Genomic DNA, 24,216 nt, shown 5'->3' with positions numbered 1-24,216 from the left:
TGACGGTAAATGCTTATCCAGGCAGTTTATTCCCATGGAGTGGGGGGAGTTTTAACTTGATACCTCAGTAGGGAAAATGATGGGAGGAACCACTCTCTGTCTTTTCACCTGAGGGAGGAAGTGATTTACTTGATCAATGAGACTGGAAGAAGGAACTGAGCATGTATCACTTGGCTCCTTTTTTTAATTTTCTGGCTTACTTGTCTACAGAGAAGATTTATTGGTCTCTGTTTCAGTTTTCCACGAGGTAAGCACACATGCTCCACCTTTTGGATTATGGGATCATTTCCCTCTTTCCTCATCATTGTGGTCCAATAAGCATTAGGCAGCAATTTAGAGGAAATGTGCTTGCTCTGCAGGTGAAAATTCTCCTTGGGAAAGTTGTCCTGAGGTCTAGTCTTCAGACAGATTATTAGAGAGTTCCTTATAATCTTAGGTTAGTTTTCTTTTTCCTCAATCCTTGACTTATCAGGAATAAGGTTAATATTTTGATCTTATGTCTCTAATTACTGTATACATTCTTAATTTCTTCCTGAATTTATCTGGGGGATGTTTGATTATTTATCACCTTTAAAACCAGAACAATTTAAAACAAAGCAAAACAAGTTCCCATGTGTCTGTTTAAAAATGGTATCAGGCCCAGAGACACTGTGATCCCCAATCAGGATAAATATGAAGGAAATCAGATGTAGGCACAACACAGTAAAACTGTCGGAAAAACAAAGCCAAAGGAAAATACCAAAAAGCAGCTGGAGGGTGATAATCCAATAATAAGCAATAATAAGACTGACAGCTGACCTCAAAGCAGGAACAATGGAAGCCATAATTCAATGAAATGACATCTTCTTAGTGATGAAAGGAAATAACTAAAAACCTTGAACACTGTATTTAGTAAAATATATCCTTCTCAAATTGTCTTGAAATAAAGATATTTTTGGAGAGAACTTATTATCAGCAGAACTGCACTACAATTTAAAAAAGACTAATAAAATGTATTAATCTCTGGCAAGAACAGATCAAGAAAAAATGGGAGAAAGAAAGAGACGAAGGCATAACCAATATGAAAAATTGAAAGGAATTCTAACTATAGACCTTATAAATAATAAAAAGATGCTAGGAGAATATTATGAACAACTACCCGTAAATTCAACAAATAAGATGACACAGACAAATAACCTTGAAAAACAAAGCTTACCCAAACTGATAGAATAAACAATAGAAAAACTAAATGGTATTATATATGTTAAGTATCATTTAAAACTTTCCAACAAAGAAAAATCCAAGCCATACGGTTTTATTAGTGACTTGTTCTAAGTATTTAAGAAAGAGATAATACTAATCATACACAAACTCTATCAAAGAATAGAAAAAGAGGGAATGCTTTCTGCCCTCCCTTTTTTTTTTATAAAAATGAGACTAGTATAAACTTGATATGAAATATGACAAGGACATTAGAAGAAAAGACAATTACAGACTGGTCCCTTTCATGAACACAGAAACAAAAAATCCAAAATGAAACTCTATCAAATTGTATCTAATTATTAAATGAAGGATACTAAATCCTGACCAAACAAGGTTTATTTCTGGATTATAAAATTACCAAGAAATCTAGACATCAATCCATATAATTCACCAAATCAACAGAATCAAGAAGAAAAACCATATGAATTATCTTAATATGTATAGAAAAAACATTTGATAAAATTGATGGGTTAAAAAAAGTCTCTCAGTGAAATAAGAGTAGAAGGCGACTTCCTTAATCTGGAAATGGTGTCTACAAAACCCAGCAGCTAACACACTTAGTGGTGAACTGAATGCCTTCCCCTTGTGGTGATCTCTCCACTAACACCATTTCTATTCAACATGGTACTGGAGGCCATGGCCAATGCAACAAGGGATATATAAGATATAAAAAAGTAATAAAGTGATAAAGATTACAAAGGAAGAAGTAAACTGCCATTGTTCCACATATTTCATGGTTATGTGTATGAAGAAATCTAAAAGAATTTATAAACAATGTATGGGACTTATGTGAATTTAACAAGGTTACTGGATTCAAGTTCAGAATATAAACATCAGTTGCCTTTCTATATGATAGCACTAAATAATTAGAAAATGAAATTAAAAACATAATTTAAAGTAACGCAAAATGTAAAATACATAGGAATAAATCTAAAAGATGTATAAGAAGTCTGTACCAAAAACTACAAAGTATTGCTGAGAGAAATAAAAGAGAATCTAAAGAAATAAAAGAATATGACATGCTCATGGCTTGAAGACTCAATACATTCTCAGTTTCTCCTGAATTGATCCACAGATGCACTGCAACCCAATAGAAATCTGAGCAGAATTTGTTTTTGGTTCAAATTAACAAGATGATTCTAAAATTTATGTGGAAATGCAAAGAACTTAAAATCTCCAATCCAGTCTTTAACAAGTCAAAAAATGAACACTCATACCACCAGAAATCAATTTATTATAAGATTATAATATTAATATGCAGGGTGGTATTGGCAAAGGGAAAGTCAAACAGATTAGTGGAACAAAATAGAGAGTCTGCAGACCTAAACATACGGTTACCTGATTTATGAAAGATCTTCACTGAAACTCAGTAGGAAAAGGACAATCTTTTGAAAAAATTATGCTCAATCAAGTCTCTACCAATATGAAAAAAAAAAAGCATTAAGCATTATCTCTATCTTTTACAATAGCCTGAAATCATTTCCAGAAGGACTGTATACCTCAATGCAACAGGTTAAAAAAAAAAAGCTTTAAGACAATAACACAGGGCAATATCTTCATGATCTCTGAAGAAGGAAAGATTCCTTAAAGGATATTGCAAATATTGAAAATTAAGAACTTTCATTCACTTAAAGAAACCATTTGGAGGCCAAAAAGGAAACCTGAGGGTAGTACAAGATATTCACAGCACACATCACTAACATGCGCTGATTGTAGTTTTGATTTGCATTTCTCTGATAATTAGTGATATTGAGCATTTTTTCATGTGCTTATTGATTATTTGTATGCCTTCCCTGGAGAATTGCTTGTTCAGGTCTTTTGCCCATCTTTGGATTGGGTTGTTTGTTTGTTTCTTATTAATTTGTATGAGCTGCTTATATATTCTGGAGATCAAGCCTTTGTCGGTTTCATTTGCAAAGATTTTCTCCCATTCTGTAGGTTGTCTTTGGAAGTAGAACTTGATGAACAAAATATTGACAGATGATCGGGCTGTTAATCACCCCTTGTAGAAGAACTCACCACTGGAAACATGAAAGGGAGGCTTGATTATTTACAGTAGGCAGGGAGAGAGCAAAACATTCTCTGTCTTGTCCAGCTAAAGGAATGAAAAAAACAGTCTTTCAAGTCACTTACAATTAGGGGCCAAACTGAAGGAAGCATGGAAGGGTTAGGAGGACCCAGCTGTAAGGCTCCCACTGGCTCAATGATTGCATTAATAGCTCTTAAGTTATGTATTAATCACCATTTGCCTGACTTTTTTGGAATGGTGAATATAGGCATATTCCATGGACTTGAAAAGTGTTCAATATGTCCAGCAGCCAATTGTTCCTGAACTGATAATTTTGCTTGAGAAAGACACTCCCCTTTTAGGGGCCACTGCTCAATCTAAATGAGTGTGGACAAAGTCTAGATCAGTGGAAGGGGAGGCATCTCAGCTGTGGCCCCTACCAAAAAGAGTATATAATGACTTTCCATTGTTTCAAAAGTTCTCTAGCCCACAGGGAGACCAGAATGGGTAGAATAAAGGGTTGGCTGTAAGCAACTTGCCCCTCAGGGCATTTGAGAGGTTTCTTACTTTGCATTGGCAGATTTGTCCTCCCAACACCAGTAATGACTGATTGGCCTACAGATTTTTCCCACTGAGGAGACCACTCATGTTGCACAATAAGAGAAACGCCTGCCCCCATATGTAACAATCCATGAATAGTTATGCCATTTAGATTTACCAGTAAAAGAGGCTGATGAGACCCAATCCTTTTTGTCCAGTAAAGGGCTGGTGTGGCTAAAGGATGGCAGGTTTTAAAGCTGGCAAAGGTCCCCTTAAGGGGAGGGAGCAGACATTTTGCAAGTCAGGTTCCCGGAGAGAGGACATGAAGTCCAGAGGGTTGTAAACGCACTTTCACTTTGCCAGTAACATTAGAGTCAAGTAACTGAGGTAGAACCAGAACGCCTTGCTGTGATAGGTCTGAGCAGCCCGTGATTAGACCCTGGGTCCCTTCAGGGAAAGCGCCCGAGAGGCCAGTGGAGGCGGAGTGTATACAATCTTGTTCCCTAAGAATTAATTCTGAGGTAGAACATAAATCCACTGTGGAGGCTTTGCTGAAGGGGTTTCTGCAGGGCTGGACTGAGGAGGCTGGGTCATAAAGATCTGTGTTCGAGCTGGCCAGGCAGGATGGCTCCACTTGGTGTTTGGGATACAAGAGCAAGTGCCCCCTTTCCCATTTCCCAAAATTGGATTGCCATCCTTATCAAATTTAGAGTGACATTGGTTTGCCCAATGTCTTCCTTGCCACACTGAGTGCAGTCTTTTTTAGGTAACTTCTGAGGTGGACCTCCTTGCCCTCCCTTATTGGACTGGCAGCACTCCTATTGAATATGGCCAGGTTACCACACTTAACGCAGGTCACAGCAGAAGGGGATCTCGTTAAAGCTGCAAGGACCTGAGCACGATGGGTTTCAATTCCCACATTTTGGCAAGCCTTTATATAATTGGCTATATTTTGTTTTGAGTTCAAATACTGGCAAGAGCTACCTGGCATTAGCATTAGCATTTTCATAAGCCAGCTGTTGCAAAGCATTTTCACTGCTTCCTGATAATCTACTTGGTGAGAGATGCTCTGTTCTAAGCGATTAATAAAATCAGCATAAGTTTCCGTGGTGCCTTGTTGAATGGTAGCAAAGGAGCCAGTAGCAGCTCTGGTATCGGGAACCTTAGACCATGCTGTGAGAGCAGTATCAGTACACTGCTTAAAAGTCAGCTTCTCCATATGGATCTGTTGCTGAGTATTAGCATATTGACCTGTTCCTTCAAGCATTTCTACAGATACATCAATATCAGCATCTGCATTATAAACAGTTTGTAAGAGACAAACTTCATGATATTCAGAAGACCAAACAGCAAATTGAACATGAGTCCAGACAGTTTTTACAAGAGCTCTCCAATCCCAAGGAGTCATAACATATAAATTTCCAATCATATCAAGAATACCTTTAGTAAATGAAGTCTGAGTCCCATTTTCCATAACAGTAGTTTTTAGTTCCTTGAATACTGAGAAAGTGACGGTCTCATGCTTAGCACTTTGCCCGCATCCCACAATTACTGGGTAAGCATTCAGTGCTCCCAAATGTAAGCCTTCTTTAAAACATTATTGCATAGCAGTTTACTTATAATCATACTCCTCAGGAAAGGGAGGAGGAGGTGGTGGCAGAAGTAAATCGATCTCCTGTGAAAGAGGGGCAGATGGTGCAGAAACGACTGGGGGCAAAGAAATAGGAGAGGAAGGGAGAGAATGGGACTCAGGTTCAGTGTCATTATTCTGTGAGGAAGAATACAAGAGACATAAAACAGTGTGTACTAAACTCCAAGTAGTTAAAATGGAAGTGGGGATTTTCTCCCCTTGTTGATGCCTACATTTTAAATTCTTAACGACCCATCTCCAGAGTTCCAAATTGATTGTTCCATGGTCTGGAAACCAGGGACAAATCTCCTATACTATTTATAACAATTTTATAAATTGCTCTTCTGACACAGTGAGTTGCTTTCAGCAGATGCTGCAATGTGCAGAGGTAGATCATTTGTTCCTTAGTTAGTTGACCCATAGTAAGAAAATGAAAGGAAAATAAGGCTCTCACTGAATTCTAGGCACATTAGCAACTATCTCAAGTAGGCACTGCTGTTCCCTTACGGGGATGAAATTTATGGGGATCCAGATGCAGTTTCTTTCTCCGGCTGAAGCATGCTGATTCTGTCGCTGTGCGGTCAATCATGTTGGGGTCACCAGTTGTGGGTTCTGTCTGGCAGAAATCCCACCAAGATAGAAAGAATTACTTGAGACTCTGTGGAAAATCAAGAGAGTGAGAGGGAGTCAGAGGTCAACTCTTCCAGTCTCTCAAACACTCCCATATTTATTGTGCACAATTAAAGAAAAGATCAAAAAAGTTGTGTCATGGAATGCAAGAGCTTGAGGAAAAATGGGATTGGGTAGAGATCATAAATTCCACACTAAGTACAAATGCTTAATTTATCTTCAGGGCAGTCGTGGGGAGAGGGGAACAAGGTACATTCTTCAGTTATAAGAAGTTTATTACAAAACAGACTACCAGACTATCAGTTTCTTGTCTTGGGTGTTATAGACTATCTAAACAGTAGAAAGCATGCCCAGCATTTATAGCTGAGGGCATGGTCATCACTTTGCAATTAGCAGAGTAAATCCTGAACTATGGACCTATGCTTAAAATAAGCTGTGTCCTGCATTTATAGCAAGGGACACACAATGGCTTTGCCATTGCAAAAGCAGCCTAAGCTAAAACCTCAACTATGCAAGCAAAATATTGTCTGCTTTTTACAGCAAGGAGACAGGAGTGCAGATGCACATGCACCTGGTAGCAAAGCACATTTGTTTTTCTTAAAGGTCACAAGTGGCTGGAGTCTGTTTCAATTTATTAACCCAATCTTGGGCTCCCACAATACGTCCTGGGGCAAAGTGCAATCACTGACCACGTGAGACCCAGAAGTCACACATGGACCTATGAAATGTCTGCACATATATTAAGGCAGTATTTATTTGAGGAAGGCTGTAAGCAGAGACTTTACATAACATTCCATGAAGCATGACTTTTCATTAAGATCAAATGGGCACTGCAAATTAATTTTGCTCATTTTTAAATTTCAAATTTCTTGTGCAGACACAAAAAGTGAAGTGATAGCTGTCAATGTGTTTGCTCTATTAACAGAACAAGAACTTTTCAAACAGTTATATGATAATAGTTTAATAGCAGTGCCATCAATGTGTCAAAGAGAAAATCACTTCAATAATGGCTGAATTTTTCTTTCCAATTGATTGAGTCAAAGTAAAGCTTTTAAAATTCATTCTGTGAAAGGAAAAACGTAAGACATGATGGTGAATTCTACCATAGATTCACTTAAAAAGTTCAGCACTAAAGACAATATTTCTGTGGTGATAATACAAATATGAATTTTGGAAGAATATGACATTGAGATAAAAACAATATTATTAAATTAAGAAACCTATGGAGTAGAAATGTAGTTGGAATTGGTTGTAGTGCAAGCATACTTTATTAATGTGTCAAAAAAAGTCCTTTTTTGTACATTAAAGGACACTATCAAGAGAGTGAAAAGACAATGCAAAGAGAAGAAGAACATATTTGCAAATCATATATTTGATAAGGGGTTAATGTGTAAAATATATAAAGAACTCCTGCAATTTAATGACAACAAACAACCCAGTTGAAAAATGGGTAAAAGTCTTATATTTCTCCAAAGAAGTTATATAAATAGCTAACAAATACATAAAAAGATAGTCAATATCACTAGTCACTAGAGAAACAAATAAAAATCACAATGAGATACCATTTTATACCCAGTAGTATGGCTATTAAAAAAAAAAGGAAATTAACAAGTGTTGGTGAAGATGTGGAGAAATTGGAACCCTGTACCTTGCTGGTGAGAAAAAGTGGCACCACTTTTGTGGAAAAAGTATGGCAGTTCCTCAAAATAATAAATAAAAGTTATCATGATTCATCATTCTATTTCTAGGTACATACGGAAAAGAATTGAAAGCATGGACTCAAATGGTTGTATATTCATAGCAGCATTATTTATAATAGCCAAAAGGTGGAAACAGCATGAATGAATACATAAACACAATGTACTATATACATATGTATATTACACCCACAGAATACAATGGAATATTATTCAGCCTTAAAAAGGAATGCAATTCTGATACATGCCACAACATAGATGAATTTTAAATACATTATTTTAGTATTAAACTAATAAATAAGCCAAGCACAAAAGGACAAATTTGCATAATTCCACTTATATGAGGTGCCTATAGTAGGCAAATTCATAGAGATAAAAAGTAGAATAGAGGTTACCAGGCACAGGGGGAGGGGACATTGGAGAACCATTGTGTAATGGGTACAGAGTTTCTGTTTAGGATGATAAAAATGCTCTGGAAGTAGTGGTGATGGTTGCACATTATAAATATACTTAATGCCACTAAATTGTGTAGTTAAAGTGATAAATTTTGTTATGTGTATTTTACCACAATAAAAAATGTGATATTTTACTAATCTAAATACATGTACACTTGTCTAAATTATATATATACTCTTTCTATTTGCTCCCATTATTAATTATCTTAGAAATATTTGAGCATTTGAATATTAACTTGTTAATATACCCAATGTCCTGAAATGGTATTAGAAAAAGGTCCTTTAAATTTTGGTTGAATTTTGTTCACAATCTATCAAAAATACTAATCAAAATGTTAAAAAATGAATACCAAAACCTTGCAGCTTTTGAAAGTTTTATCAATTTTAATTATTGAAAACTGAATTTGTAATCAGAGAACCATTGAAATATACCCCTGTAACAGTTACTGGCAGTGGGGGATTAAACAAATTAAATGAGGAAAACCCAAATATTGTACCAAATTTAATTGTCAAATTGTACTTTGAACTATATTGACATTCTTGATAGAGTTCTTACTTTTAATTGGATATATTTATTTTCTAATCAGAAGTGAATTCAGAAGGCTTATAATTTTTCTGTAAATGTATGCAGCAAAGAAATTTAAATAGACAACATCTTTCTTAAGTTTTGCTTATAAAAATTGCTGAAGAAAAATATTTTGAATAGAGGAAAAAGTATCTATGGAAAATTTTAGGCATAAATATTCACACATTTCAAGGTTACAAAAACTAGAATTGAGATGATCCTTCATTTAACACTTTGAGCTTACAAGGTACCTCAGAATCCATAGAAGTGCATTTGTATTAAAATATATATTCTGTCAAAGAGTCCACTGAAATTGTCAACCACTAAATATATTAGGTATAAAATGCAACAATGATGAACTTTGCAAGTAGTTTCACAAAACATACTGACACCATATTAAAATAATGTTCTTCAAAAAAAAAAACTAGCTGTGGTTAAAACTTTAATTTATATATGTGAATATGTACCAAAAATATTTACCCTGTTTAAAAAAATTCAGAGTATCAATATGAAAAAATTTTTATAATTTTATCTTAATGTAAATGGGTATACATTATTTTAATATTTTAGAAGGGTTTTTCTTTTTGAAAATCAGTTTTGGATCAAAATCTTTCTAAAGGTCTCCTAACATTGAATGAACTCATTGGCCAATATATAAATTTTTATTTTAACATCACCCATTCCTCTCAAAAGCGTCTCAGTTTGGATGATTAAAATACATGGTCAACCTATCTTTGATTCAGCAACTCCACTCCTGATGATGGTGGGGACACAGGAGCAACATAAGATGTGTAAGAATATAACCACACACTGGGAATTACCAAATGTTCAAAAATAGATACAGTAAGTAGATTAGATCTCCCCACGGCTCCACATTAGGATCACCTGTTAGGCTTTCAGACCACATTTCCAAGGATCCTTTCCTCTGTCTCTAAGACACACTGCTAACACCTTCCTCTGGAAGTTATAAGAACCCAAGGGTTCATGCCTTCTTCCTAACTCTTCCTCTTTGTCAAGGCGAAGCCCCAGACATAAAGCTGAGTGTGAATTCAACTCCGTGAGCAATCATCACTGCGGTTTCACCTTTCTATATAGTCCTTTTCTGATCCCACTATTGAAGATGCAGTTTTGCAATGAGACAGGTGGCCAAGTCGCATTCGACTTCAGTCCGTGGGGGGCTGGGGTTGTGTTTTAGCATTTTGACGTCCTTATTGATGAGGTCAGTAGATAAAAGGATTAAGACCATCTTGCAAAGAAGAACTTAAAATTTCCTCACCAAATGGCTGCTAATCTCTTTCCCATCTTGGAACACAACCCACTCCCTCACATTTAATAGTGACAAAATCACATCATCAGCATCCTCTTTTAGCCCCTTGGGCAGACATGAAGATGTTTCCACACTTGGAGCAGGACAGTAAATGGAGCTGCTGGGACTCTCCCACCACCCTTCCTCACTGAGGAAGGAGTGATGCTTTCAGAAGTGATGCTGCTGCTCTGCCAGTCTTCCTTTACTGAGTAAAATTTTTCTTCTCTTAGAATTATACAATTTAAGCTGAAAAGCATTGGAGTGATGATTTACCATTCTTTTCAGGGATGGGAAAATTGTACTCACGTGGTAGCATCAGGCCCAGGTGGGCACTGGAGCCTGAGCTCTCGCAGTGGCTTCTGGGAGCCTGTCGGCTCCACAGCCCCCGTGCCACATTGGAATGGGCTCTGTGGGAAAGTACACCACAAAGTAGCCAAGGCTACTAACCAGGAAGCTGATTGCCTGCCTAACACCCTCAATCCCACTTTATGCTGCACAGTTCTGAAGTAAAGTATATTTAAGGCTGTCTTTTTATGAGTAGTATTATAGTAGTGTGGTAGTTCATAAAAACAAAACAAGACAAATCCTCACTATTGGCTATACAATCTTTACAGTATTGCTCTGTTACATATTCCACCTTAATATTTTAATTAGTTTTAAAGAGTAAAGTAAGTAAAATGAATTAAATAAAAGATCTTCTGAGGCACTGCATTTATACTTTATGCTTGACTAGAGCCTACTTTTTCTATACCTTAGTATACCTTAGTATACCTTAGTATACCTTAGTATAGAAAAAGTTCTGTGTCAGATTATCTAGAGCTCAATAGATGGCGCTGTTACACTGTCATTTTGGTCAGATTTCAGATTGCTTTCTGGGATGCTAACCAAAAAACTTGTAATATAATTAGAACAGGAGTAGGGAGGGAAATCCAGATTTCTTAACCTAGATCTAGGCAGACACTAACATTCTAAGTCTCATTTTTTTCCCAAAACTTATAAAATTCTGTGCCTTGAATAAATAGAGATAATGTGAAAACATTCATTCCTTGGGTATTTATCTAATACCTCTCCCCTGAGAATCTGGGGACACACTGCTTACAGTTTCTCTTCGGGTCTCAGATAGGGAGACAAATCCCCTCAGAAATCTTTTACTGTTCTTTTCATATATAAGACAACAAGAGTCAGAGATGTCATGTTACTTGGCAAATTGAATTTTTACTTCTGGAAAACTGCCTTTTGGTTTTTAAAATATTACTGATACTCAAAGAAATAAGGCAAATTCTATGTGATGCATGAATGAATGTGTACCAAGCCATTTGGCTACAGCCTCTTCCCTGCCATCCTCCAGGCCCATCACTGGAGCTAGCATAATTTAATCATCATTCAGTTTTCTCTTTTGTCTTCTGATTAAATTTTCAGGGACACAAAACAGGATAGATGCTAATATAGCAAACAGACTCACCAACTACTCCACTTAAGAAAGAAAATATCATGGGTACACTCAAACACTCTGTGTATTGTTTCCATTTGCTTTTCACTTCCCTTCTCTCTAGTGACATTTAGGGTCTAATTTTTCCACTCATGTCTTTGTCATCCCTCCTCCTGTCTTTTTGCAAGTTATTTTTCTCATTCAACGTTAGGATTTGGAAAACTATTCGTGCTGATGTCTAGTTCATTCATTTTCACCTTTGCACAGTGAATGCATTTTCCATTCTTGGTATAAGCCATTCTTCCATTAATGCCTATTTATATTCCTTCCAATTTCTTAATGATGGCAGACAACATGCATTCTTGTTTATATATGAGATAATCCTATATACCTTTACATTTTGTGCACCTTAAATATTTCCTAACAACCCTAGAACATAAAAAGCAGCATCTCCAGTCATTGCAGCCAGGTTAGTTTATATTCCCTCATTTGATGTAATTCTGTGATTTCTTATAGGAGTTGACAATTTTAAAATATTGGAAGACAATAGACTAGGTGTTAAAGCCATTTAGAGGGTAATTCAGCCTCCCTTGAGTTTGTTTTCTCCTAGAAGTGAAATGGAAGGGTGTATGTGTGAACATTCCACTTTACTTTCAAATGCCAAATAGCTCTGCAAAGTCACTGTGACCATTCCTAGTTCTACTGTGCTTGGAAACTCCGGTTCCTCTTCATCTTCTCTAATATCTCTGTCAATCTCCTCCTTTTAAAACAATTTTTTCTTATTGAAAATTTCAAACATATACACAAATAGAGAGACTAGTGGTGCTGGAATGACAGATGGAGCTGCCTTCCACAAGGGAGGGAGGAAAATCAGCCAAGTGCTAGGAGTCAGTTTCCCCAGGTTGTGATGTGCAGGCTTTCTCAGATAGACATGCACGCCTCTGCCCAGATAGACATGTATGCCTTTCCTTATATAGAAAGATGGCAATACATGGACCCAGCACAGACTCATGGAAACAGAGGCTGAGGAGGAATATCACATAGCAGGAACTCCAAAAAAACAACTTGTGGCTTTTCTTTTTTCTTTTCTATTCTTTCTTTTTTTTCTACTGTGGGAGTTCCTTTGTTTAAAATATATTTTTATTGAAGTATAGTCAGTTTACAATGTTGTGTCAGTTTGTGGTGTACAGCACAATATTTCAGTCGTATAGGAATATACATATATTCATTTTCCTATTCTTTTTCACCATAAGTTACTACAAGCTATTGAATGTGGTTCCCTGTGCTATACAGTATAAACTTGTTTATCTATTTTATATATATTAGTTAGTATCTGCAAATCTGCAACTCCCAATTTATCCTTTCCCACCACCTTCCCCACTGGTAACCATAAGTTTGTTTTCTCTGTCTATGAGTCTGTTTCTGTTTTGCAAGTAGGTTCATTTGTCTTTTTTTTTTAAATATTCCACATATAAGTGATATCATATGGTATTTTTCTTTCTCTTTCTGGCTTATGTCACTTAGAATGACATTCTCTAGATTCAGACATGCTGCTGCAAATGGCATTATTTTATTCTTTGTATAGCTGAAAAGTATTCCATTGTATAAATATACCAGAGCTTCTTTATCCAGTCATCTGTCAATGGACATTTAGGTTGTTTCCATGTTTTAGCATTTCAAATACTGCTGCTATGAATGTTGGGGTTCATGTGTCTTTTTTTTAAACAATTTTATTGATTTATAATCATTTTACAATGTTGTGTCAAATTCCAGTGTAGAGCACAATTTTTCAGTTATACATGAACATATATACATATATTCATTGTCACATTTTTTTCTCTATGAGCTACCATAAGATCTTGTGTATATTTCCCTGTGCTATACAGTATAATCTTGTTTATCTATTCTACAATTTTTGAAATCCCAGTCTATCCCTTCCCACCCTCCACCCCCTTGGCAACCACAAGCTTGTATTCTATGTCTATGAGTCTATTTCTGTTTTGTATTATGCTTTGTTTGTGTTTCTTTTCTTTTTTTCTTTTTTTAGATTCCACATATGAGTGATCTCATATGGTATTTTTCTTTCTCTTTCTGGCGTACTTCACTTAGAATGACATTCTACAGGAGCACCCATGTTGCTCCAAATGGCATTATGTTGTTGGTTCTTGTGGCTGAATAGTATTCCATTGTATAAATATACCACTTCTTCTTTATCCAGTCATCCATTGATGGACATTTAGGCTGTCTCCATGTCTTGGCTATTGTATATAGTGCTGCTATGAACATTGGGGTGCATGTGTCTTTTTGAGTTAGAGTTTCCTCTGGATCTATGCCCAGGGATGGGATTGCTGTGATCATAGCCCATTATTTTAAGTTTGAAGTCGACCTGGCTGAATGAGGTGGAAGCCAAGTTCATGTGCATTTTCTTTCTTTCTTTTTTTTTTACTTACATCAGATTTTAATTTGTAATACATCTTTGTAGTTTAGCAAATGTGCTTGATAATGAAAAACAGTGTTACTTACTTAGGACAAAAATAATAATCTTTAAAAAAGGAGGAAGGAGGGACCAAAATATTTTTATATACTTATTCAGATACATAGACTTCTCATGAATTTAAGAGGAATGAAGATATTTAAACACTAATAATAGAAAATCGTTAGCCTTATTTGAGTGTTCAGATGCTTATGTAAGTCTTCATCTGGTTTTATAAAATCAAAACTTTTAACACAAACAAAGCAGAAAGGTTCACTTTTCCTTTTTATATGTTCCTAAGTATCAAACTGCATCAATTTATTATGAATTAAATTTAAATAACATCACAGAGTTTTAAAACAAAAGTACAGAAATGTCTGATTCTTTTTAATTCCACAAACACCTAGCATCCCAAAGAAAAATGTAAACAAACATCTAAGCTGCTCAATGAATTCTCTCCAATTTCTAGAATAAACTAAATGCTACTGGATCTAGTATATGACTTCCAAAGAGGGAAATTTTTCAACTATTATATTTCTTTAAAACAAATTGACAGGTTCAAGCACCTGTCTTCAGACAAGACAGCAGCATTTTTAAAAACATTCAAAGTAGGATTTGGCCTAAGCCCTCTTAATACCTTCCTGAATAGCCATGCAACTAAACACCCTCAGGAGATGTTACATGAGGGGGAAAAACATGGAGCACCTTGAACTTCTTCCCCTGGATAACAGAAACAAGGTAAAGCAAATCCAAATTATTTTTCGAATGAACGGCTGTCATGTGTAATACACTTGGCACTCTGTAAAACTAGAGCCACTATCATATATGCTTATATAGATATATGCTTATTATTTTTAATAAAGTTTCTTGCTTGCTTCAAAATTTAAGGATGATCTTTTTCCTGGTCAGTCACTTCAAGGGAACAATACTTAAAGTAGAAAAGGGTGAATTGTTTTGGATATTTGGAAGAAAGGAAAACATTTATACTTTGAGAGGTTCAGAAAATTCACTGTATAACATGAACAGCTTATTATACACTATCTGTCCAATTTTTCTTGGCTGGGGCATTTAAATGCAAGAGCTCCTCCAAGACAAGAAGCCACATTCATTCTTGTCCAAATCCCTCGGTCTGTTCTACTGCAAAAAGAAGTTTTTCCTTTACTTGTTCATAACTCTTATATGGTGGTAGATCCAAGCGATTAAAACATGTGTGGCTTCTTGGTAACCAGGTGTCTTTGCCAACTTTTTCAATGCAAAATTTTTGAGGCCCGTTACTTCCCATGAGCTCAGAGAATCCTCCCAGCGGCAGATGGCAGGTGCCCGTGACAAACTGCAGGAGCCGCATTCTTACATCGTTGTCCATCTCCTTCACAAACTGCCAGAACCAAATGATATGCTTGCTGTTTCCTGTGTAATGTCGGTACACGGTGTTTCTCTGCCAGTCTGCCAAGTCCACCTCCTGCATGCCACACAGCATGATCTCCAATTCTTTTTCATTAAAGTACTGCAGCCACTGAAGGGGAACAACTTCATTAAAACCGCCGTTGAGGAAAGCTTTGGTCTGTTCTTGTACTCCTTGAGAAAAACGCCACTCCGTCATTAAACCAATTTACTCATCCTTATTCTCCTCCGTCACCAGGATATTGGAACCTCCCAAATTCAAGTCACGTGAAGTGACTTTTCCCAAACTCTCCACGTCAACAGAAAAGTACATTTCTAAGCCACATTCTTCAATGTTGTTGTCTCTTATCCAGATAAGGGAGTTATAAAACTCAGTATCAATAAACTTCCCATGAAAAAGTGCCATAGCAATAATGCGACCAGTAAAACAGAAGTAGGAAAGATGGTCTGGATTAATGGTTGACACTGGTTCTATCTGTAGACAATAGTTGTTCTTGCCATACTCAAATAAGCAATACATGGGGTTCAAAACTTCGTGTGAAAGTAAGAAAAAACATTCTTTTGCTAGACCACCATAATCAAGTCCTTCTTCTCCTTGGAATATGACATATAAACGCCTCCTCAAGTCATAGGGTTTTAATGCCGTAATATGTTGGAAGGAATCTTCAAACAACATCTGCCAGGACACAGTGATCTTCACGTGGCTGGGTAGTGCATTAGATGGGCACAGATAATGGCAGTGAGCAAGCTTCCACCTCAAGCTGCGTTCATAAGCAATCTGTGGACCATCTTTAGTTACAGACGACTTCCCATGGTGAGGATCTATGAAGGTTTTGTTCTTGTGTTATGATCAACAGAGCACCTCACGCCTTCCTGGGTGTAGCTGATTGCCCAGACTCCCGGCAGGGGTTCTCCATTCTGTAAGCCTTGAGGCCTGGGATCCTCCCACTGGGTTGTTTTCGTGTTATGATTCACAAAGTAAACTCCGTCTGTTGAATCCAGTCTTTTTCCCAGCCTGGTGGCAAAGGCCCATACGGGTCAGTTTCTGCAACTAACATTGAAGCCGAGTAGAGGCATCGCTGCTTGAACTGCTGCGTGACTCCCCGCAGCCGGCTCTGCTGGGACTGCCACTGCTTCAAGTTCCGGACAGACTCCATGGTGGGCCGCGGCCAGGCGGTTGTCCTGGAGTTATGATCCACATAGTAAGCTCTTCCCCAATCGTCAACTCTTCTTTCCCAACCTGGAGGTAAAGGCTGCAGCCTCTCCCACGTGGTGGTTCAAGTGTTACAATCCACATAATAGGTTCTACCGTGAGGATCTTTCCTCTGTTCCCACCCCAAGGGCAGAGTCTCTGTGCTGGTGTTTGCAGACTGCGGCCGCATGGGTTCCACGCTCCCACCTGGCTGTCTTCATTTGGCTGCTTCAGAAGCTGAGCTACTCCTAGAATTGGAGGGGGAAGGCGCTAACGTGCATCTAGCCTCAGATCCGACTGCTGCACTGTTAGGATGAATACATTCACAGCTTTCTGGGGAAGCCCGGATTTCCCGAACTGGAGGATCTTCCACAGCAGTGCTAGAGCAATCTGAAGACAGGTGGTTTCTCCACACACTCCCGTGGTACCCGCAGTGGGAGCACCACCAGCTGGTGCAGATGAGGATGACTCTCCACTGACAGTGTCATTGGCAGGCTCAGATGTGAGTGGTTTTGGAGCTGGTGTGTTTTCGGGTCTGGCAGCAACCTGAGCTGGAGATGAAGGTGTGTTGTCTCCATTAACTACGTATGAACAGCATGAGTTTTGTACCACAGTGTTTGTAGGTACATGATTATCTATTCCACTAGTCCCCTCAGCAGCCAACCTGGTGGCTGTCCTTGCGGAAGGCTCTCCATTTTCATGTCAGGCATCACCATTTTGCTGTATATCTATGGTTGGAGATGAGCTGCAGTTTGTTACGCTTTCTTGCTCAATCACCAGTCCATCGAGCACAACGGTTAATTCACCAGTTTGCACTACACCATCCTTGGTTTCCAAGGAAAGTTTTAATTGTTCTTTCACTCTTTCCAATTTTCTATTGTGTACTAAGAGTGCTTGTTTCAAATCTATCGTTGCTCTCCCTAATAAAGCATCTGCTTTTAAAGTGTGATGACTCCAAACTCAAAACTCCAACGTGGTCTGTGGGGTCACATTTACAGTTAGCTGTCTATCCCACTTTGGATTAGAAAAACTACTGGATTTTGCTGTTTCCTTACTTTCTCCATCTACTACTACTACTGGATATACTGCTGTTCCAAACCAGTTCTTTTTTCTTTTTGGTTTGGCACTAGAAACAGTTACCTGTAACCGTAACCTTCCACTGTGGTTAGCATCACTAGTATCAGTCGGTGGTGAAGCATTGGCCATGTCCCCAAATTCAGCGACCAAACCCGGGCCCAGGAGGCGGGGGCAGTCTGGCTCCCCTTCTGCACCGCATCCCACTCCCATCCCTGGCGGACTGGTGGGTGGGGAACGGGCCAGGCCGGTTGGGGCATGACTCAGAGGCGCGCTGCAGCTGGGGGCGCGGGACGGCAAAGGCGGGCCTCTCCCGCGTCCCCTCCCCTGCCGCCCTTCTCCCCGCCCCGGGGAGGGGCCTGGGCCTCGCGGGGCTGTCCCGGATGTCCCTGGAGGCGGGACCGTTGCTGGGGTTGAGTCCCGGTCACCGGAGCAGGAGGCTTTGGGACCTGGTGGGGGCAGGGGAAGGGCGGCTGCACTCCGGGTCTGTTCAGGCGGCACGCAGAGCCTCCCTGGTTCTCTCCATGTGTCTCCCTATGTCTCTGCAGTTCTGTCACTCTGGCCCTGGCCTCCCTCTGTCTCCAGCCCCACCCTGTCTCTTTGTTTCCCAATCTCTGCGTCTCTGTCTCCTCGGCAGCGTCTCTCTGGGACCCTGAAAGTGGGTGTGGGGCCCCGGTTCCCAGGCAGGGACTTTGCCCCAGACTGGGGCTCCACCCGGTGCATCGTTAAACGGGATGTGAGGAGCAGCTGTGGGCAGACTCAGGCCGCAGCCCTTCCCCGTTCTCTCTACCTCTCTGGCTCTGCCCCTGGGTCCCCTGTAATGGGTGAGCATCTGCGGGCAAGACCTGGTTTCAAGTCCCACTTCCACCCCTTGCTGACGGTGGACCTCAGACAAGTTGTCTCTCTTAAAACTCAGTTTGCTCTTCTGGAAAATGGGGCTGATGTCAAGCCCTGGCCCTAGAGTTGTGGGGGCTACAAGGGAAGAGGCGAAGGAATTAGGTTGGAAAGTCTGGGTCCCACTGCCCCCGCCCACCCATCCCTGGTCTCTGGTGACTCTCAAACACAGGGGAGGGACAGGATGTAGAATACTACCCCTGCACAGAGGGAAAGTCAGCCTCAGGGGATCAGGGCTTGTCCAGGTGATGACCCTAGGAGATGGTGTTGGCAGGACACCCACCCACCCCAGGCTCCCTTATGGCAGGTGGCGCGATGGCTCTCGGCCCAGGCAGGACTGGAAAGGGGGATGTCTGCGCTTGGCCCAAAGAGGGGTTGGAGGGGCTGAGGGGGAGGGTGCTGGTTCTGAGTCTGAGGATGGATGAGGGATACGAGTCTGAGGGAAGAGGATCTTCGGGAGGAAGACAGATCTGAGACAGAAGTAGGTGGTCTAAGGAAGGGGAGAGAGTCTGAGGGAGGAGGTGAGAGTCTGAGGGAGGAAATGAGGGTCTGAGGGAGGAAGTGAGGTCTGAGGGAAAGGGAGATGGTCTGAAGAACTCTAAGAAAGACCAAGTGAGGGCAGTGGCTCTGAAGGAGGAGGAGAGAGTTGGGGGAAACAAAAGGGTCTGAGGGAAGGGGAGATTTGAAGAGCATCCGAGAGGGGAGGCAAATTCTGAGGGAGGAGGAGCAGTTGGAGGAGGGCCTCCTTGGGCTGGAGGGAAGAGCGGCATGCTTGGGGAACCTGCAGAGACTCAGGGGAGGGAAGAAAAGGGAGGCTGGAGTCAGCCCCACCCCGCAGCTGTCTCTAATTTCCCAGAACCTTCTGCTGCTCAGGAAAGTCCCAGCTCCCACAGCCGCCCCCCTCCAGTGTCGGGAATGGAGGATGTGGAACCAGGATGGCTCCCCCTCCTTTTCCCTTTGCTCCCTGCACCCTAGGCGGAGAGGACTAGGGTCTCCCCTCACTGGGCTTTGAAATCTGGACGCCCCCCGCCACCAGTAGGGGCAGTCCCTGGATGAGTCCCAGAAACTTCCCAGAGAAGGCCCAAAAGTCCTGTTTGGTGTCTAACCACTTTCCCTCATGCAGGCGACCCTTTGTACCTGTTCAGTTCTCCTGCCTCCTACTGCTTCTTCTCCCCTTGTCCTTCCCCAGACCTCCCTGGGGAAGGAAGGACCACAACTGTACCTGCTCGAGATCCGAAGAGAGAAATGAAGTCCTAGCTAGAAAGCTGCAGGTCTGGGGCAGCTTTCTTGCCTTGGGGGCCTCAGCTTCCCCCTCAAAGAAGAGAAGATCGGGCTGGTCGGGCCCTGTGTTCCTATTGACTTAATTCCCGGGCTTGTCCTGTTGGCTTCTGGCTGAGGCCAGGATACAAGTCCTGTCTCCTGCTTTCATTAGTTATGTGACTTCCAGGCAGTTAGCTTGCTCATTTACAAGACAGACTAAATCAAGAAAATACACTTCCATTCTACAGGTTCTGAACTACAGAAAGTGCCTAATATGATGTAGCTGCTACTATTATTCTTCCTGTTATAACCTGGCATAGGAATAATAATTATTATCAACCCATAATTTCAACAGCGGGATCCATTTCTTTGAGGAACTTAGCATCCAACCTACTGGGCTTAGAGACGTGGGTTGGAGTCTTGGCTCTGCCATGTGTTGGCTGTGTGACCTTGGATAGGTGGCTGCCCCTCTCTGTGCCTTTCTATGACTTTATGGTTGAGGGTAGTAACAGCTTCTGCCTCCCAGGATTGCTGAGCAGATAAAGTGAGCCCAGGTGTGCAGAATGAACAGCTGAATGAATGAATGACTTCTATTCTTGTGTCCATGTTGCCTGCCTTCACCCAGCAGGCCAGGCCTTTCTTGTCATCGTGTTCTACTCAGTGATCAGCCAAGATGGCCCAGTCCTTCTGGCTGAGTTCCCACTGGGGATTGGCCCATTTCATTCTCTTGACACCTTGTGAGGAAAAGTCAACGAAAATCGCTATTTTTACAGAGAAGGAAACAGGCACAGAGAAGTCACTTCTTAGGATCATACGGTGAGAGACTGGGGGAGTCAAGATTGTAAGCAGGTCTCTGTGACCCCAGCTTCTTGGTTGCTGTACCCGCTGCCCTGGGTGGGGTGGTCATTAGTCCCAGAGGTCCAAGGACTTCTGTCTCAGCTCTAATTCCAGTTACTCCCGGGGAAGGAGTAGTTTAGATGGGGAAACTCAGGCACAGGAGGGCAAGGTCACGTGCCCAAGGGTCTACACTCTTTCTCCAATGCTATTCTGCTGCCTCCAGGCACAGGGAATTTTTAAGCAGACAAGAGAGAAGTTCACTTTGCAGCAGGAGGAAATAGAGTTAGATTTAAGAGTCTCGGGGAGAGCAAGTGAATTTTGCAGATAGAGGGAAACAGAGACAGTGACCCTAGATGGAAAAGGACTTGCCCAGGTCACACAGCCTTGCGTCTGGGCTCTGGGTTGAAAGTCCTCCCTGGGTCTGCACACAGCTCTGCCCTCTGAGGCTCCACCCCATCCTCAGGGGTGAATGCAGGCCAGCTTCCTGGAGCACAGCCTGCGCCTCCTGGTTCCTCCCCACCCTGGGGCCTTGGCAGCTGCTGGAACCCCTGGCACCAGGCAGGATCAGCGTATCTGGGGCCTAGGCCAAGACTTAATCTTCCCCTTTCTCCCTGTTGCTGGGTCTACATGCACGCCACTGAGTCAGAGGATTACCACATCGTCTCCGGGCAGGCTTCGAGACTGGACACCCTCCCCCCCGCACCCCTCCCCTCAACTCACTGCCTTGATCAGACAGGGGAGGTGGGAGGAGTTCGGGGATATCAGCATCTGCCCTGGGCGGCTGCAGGGGGTGGTGGCTCTGGGAAGGTCAGGTGGAGGGCAGAGGGGTCCCAGCGAGGTGATGATGGTAGACAGCCAGGCGTTACAGTGCTAGGCCTTAGTGGAAATGGGGCTCATCTGTAAATGAGGCTCACTGTCTAACTGTTTGGGTTCAAACTTGAGCTCAGCCACTTACCAGCTATGTGACCCTGGGCAAGTGACTTACCCTCTCTGAGCCTCAGTTTCCTCATTTATAAAATGGGGGCAGAACCAGAGCATGTGTCACAGGGCTGTGGCAAAGGTCAAATGAGTTCACACCTGTTGGCACAGGCCGACATGGAGTAAGTAATTAGTACGTGGAAGTTGTGATTTTCAAATGTTTGCTATTAATACTGAGTATGGGAGTGTTGCCACAGAAGCACACTGCTTGGATCCCCTTTGAAGAAAGGACTTGTGACCCAGCTGCCAGGCATGTAGGTGGCTGGCAGCCTCAACAGCTGGCTCCTTCAAGGGCTGCCTCAGTGTGTCAGTCGGGGGCAAAGTCCCCTGGGCAGCCTCCAGCCATTGACAGAGCCAGGCAGGATGGGGGGGTCTGGCCGTTTCCGGCCACTGTGGGATTCCTCTAATGCAATCTTTGCTTCAGCGGCTCCCTTTTGGGCTGGCATCGTGGCCTGATGGTTCTCTTGCCCAATCCTGCCCTCCCCTCCCTTTCTCACATAAACCTTTTGCCCTCCTACCTCTCAGTGTCTGCTTCCTGGAGGACCACATCCATGACAAGGCACTTGGGAGTCAGACAACTGAGTGGGAGTATTGGCTCTGCCTGAATGGCTTTGGAGCGGCATCTGATCTCTCTGGGCCTCAGTTTCCCCCTCTGAGTCGTGGGGATGATAACATGATGGCTGAAAGGATCCAGTGAGTCAGCTACAGCGCCTTAGGACCTGTTGCCTACGTCTTCCTTATCTAGAAGGCTGAGACAAGTTGAGTCTGGGTCTACCTCCCACTCTGCCAGTTCCCAGCCATGCGGCTGCTGCCAAGTGCTTTGCCCTCTGAGCCCGGTCTGTAAAGTGGGGATGGGCCCCTCCCTCCCCGGGTAGGGCACTGGCAAGGGCAGGCATGGGGAGCCCCGCTGAGCCTGGCTCACTGGATGCTCAGTAGCCAGGTGGCGTCACCACTGTGAGTGCCGTGGCAGGGGAGGTGAGCAGGGGTCTGCACGGAGGGCGTGTTTGACCCCCGTTGAGGTCCTGCTCCCAGGCTGACAAATAAAGGGAAGTCCCAGGGCTGGGAAACTGTGGTGTCTCCTGGAGAAGTTCCCTGATACTAGGATACACCATGGAGGTGGGAAGGGGAGGCCTCTGCCTTGCTCATTCTGTCAACCAGAGAAGGGGAAGGGTGTGAAAGAAAGAGGGCCGGGCGGGGAGGGCAGGTGCTGGTTGCAGGGGCTGCCTCCCTCAGCAGACTAGAGCTCCCCAAGGGTTGGAGGAAGGCCACCACCACCAGACTAGGAGGCCCCTGAGGTGGGGACACGTTCCCCATCAGTGCAGGGGTTCCTTTGCTGGTTTGCCTTGGGTCCTTCCTCCTCCATCAGATCAGAATCTCCCTGAGAATGAGTATGACTCCGCAGATTAGATATCTCTACGTGCGGGCACTGCCTCCTCTCTCAGACCTGGCCCTCCTTCGGGTGGTGGCTGGGCACGCCTCTTGTTAGACTAGGAGCTCCTGAATGAGGAGCCAGCGTGCTTCCATCATTGGTTGCGTACATTGTTCTCAATGGAGGGGGACAAGTTTGCCTCCCTCCCAGGGGACGTTTGGATGAGTATTAGACCAGAGCTTCCTGAAGAAGGTGGGCCTGCCTCCACCATCACACTAAAGCTCCCTGAGGGCGAGTCTGAGTCCTGCCTCCTCCATCAGGCTGGCTCACTGAGCTCTGGAACTTGAATCGGCCATCGTACTAAGAGTGCTTAGTGAGCGTGTCTTGTCCCCAGTATTAAAGTATAAGCTATGAATTACCCAGGAGGAAGCTGCGGCCTGCCTCTCCCATCAGCCTAGCCACTCCCTGAGATGGTGTGAGCCTCCCTCAATGAACTGGAGCCCCCCTTCCCAAGCCCACCTCCCCAGGGCAGAGGGCAGAGCCCATCGCAGAGGAAGGGACGGCACCTTCCCTGAAAATCTAGCCTTTTCCCTGGAAGTCGGTGCCTCCCCAGCCTGAGGCCACAACCTCCCCTGCAGCCATTAAGGCTTAAAAACACAGATACAAAAGTTCCCCAGGCTCCTGGGAAAGCCAGGTCATGCCAGGCCCTTCCTCATTTGAGCTGGGGCCACAGTGGACTCACCTTCCCTGTCCCAAACTACCGTCCTGGCCGGGGCTACCCCTGCCCTGCCACTTTCCCATGGCAGACATGTCACCACTACCCCGCCTGGTGGAATCAGGTCGCCAGCTGGAAGCAAATCTCCACACGGCAGCCTCCCAGCTGCACAACCCCAGGCAGGCTCAGTTTCTCCATCTGAAAGCGTGGGGCTGGCGCCAGGCCTCTGTGAGTTTGCACTGGCTATGGGCTGGCTGGTGAGAGGGGGTGTCCAGAGGAGCTGTTACCATCAGGCTCTGTGGGAGGTGGGGGTGGGTGTTGGCTGTGGCATCTCCTTGGCGACATCACCCACCTCTCAACTTGTCACTTCGGCCTCCTGTGGTCACATAGCCGTGGAACGTTGGCTCACTTCTGGGAAAAATCAAACCATTATCGTGAGTTTCAGATCCCAAATTCTCTTCTGTGGGTTCCCACCGCACCCTCCTGCCTCCGGGCTCAGGAATTTTGCCCCTCCTGGAGAA

The 24,216-nt window shown here is 42.7% G+C and overlaps 1 pseudogene; it reads right to left on the bottom strand.

Annotated features, from left to right (window-relative positions):
- Positions 1-15,043: 15,043 nt before the first annotated feature.
- LOC102530229 (NEDD4-like E3 ubiquitin-protein ligase WWP1 pseudogene) lies at positions 15,044-17,774 on the bottom strand (annotated as a pseudogene).
- Positions 17,775-24,216: the final 6,442 nt, after the last annotated feature.

This window comes from Vicugna pacos, chromosome 35 (assembly GCF_048564905.1).
Source record: "Vicugna pacos chromosome 35, VicPac4, whole genome shotgun sequence".
In the NCBI taxonomy this organism is placed as follows: domain Eukaryota; kingdom Metazoa; phylum Chordata; class Mammalia; order Artiodactyla; family Camelidae; genus Vicugna; species Vicugna pacos.
The sequence above is the reverse complement of the archived record's forward strand: the minus strand, read 5'-3'. Positions and strand labels throughout refer to the sequence as shown.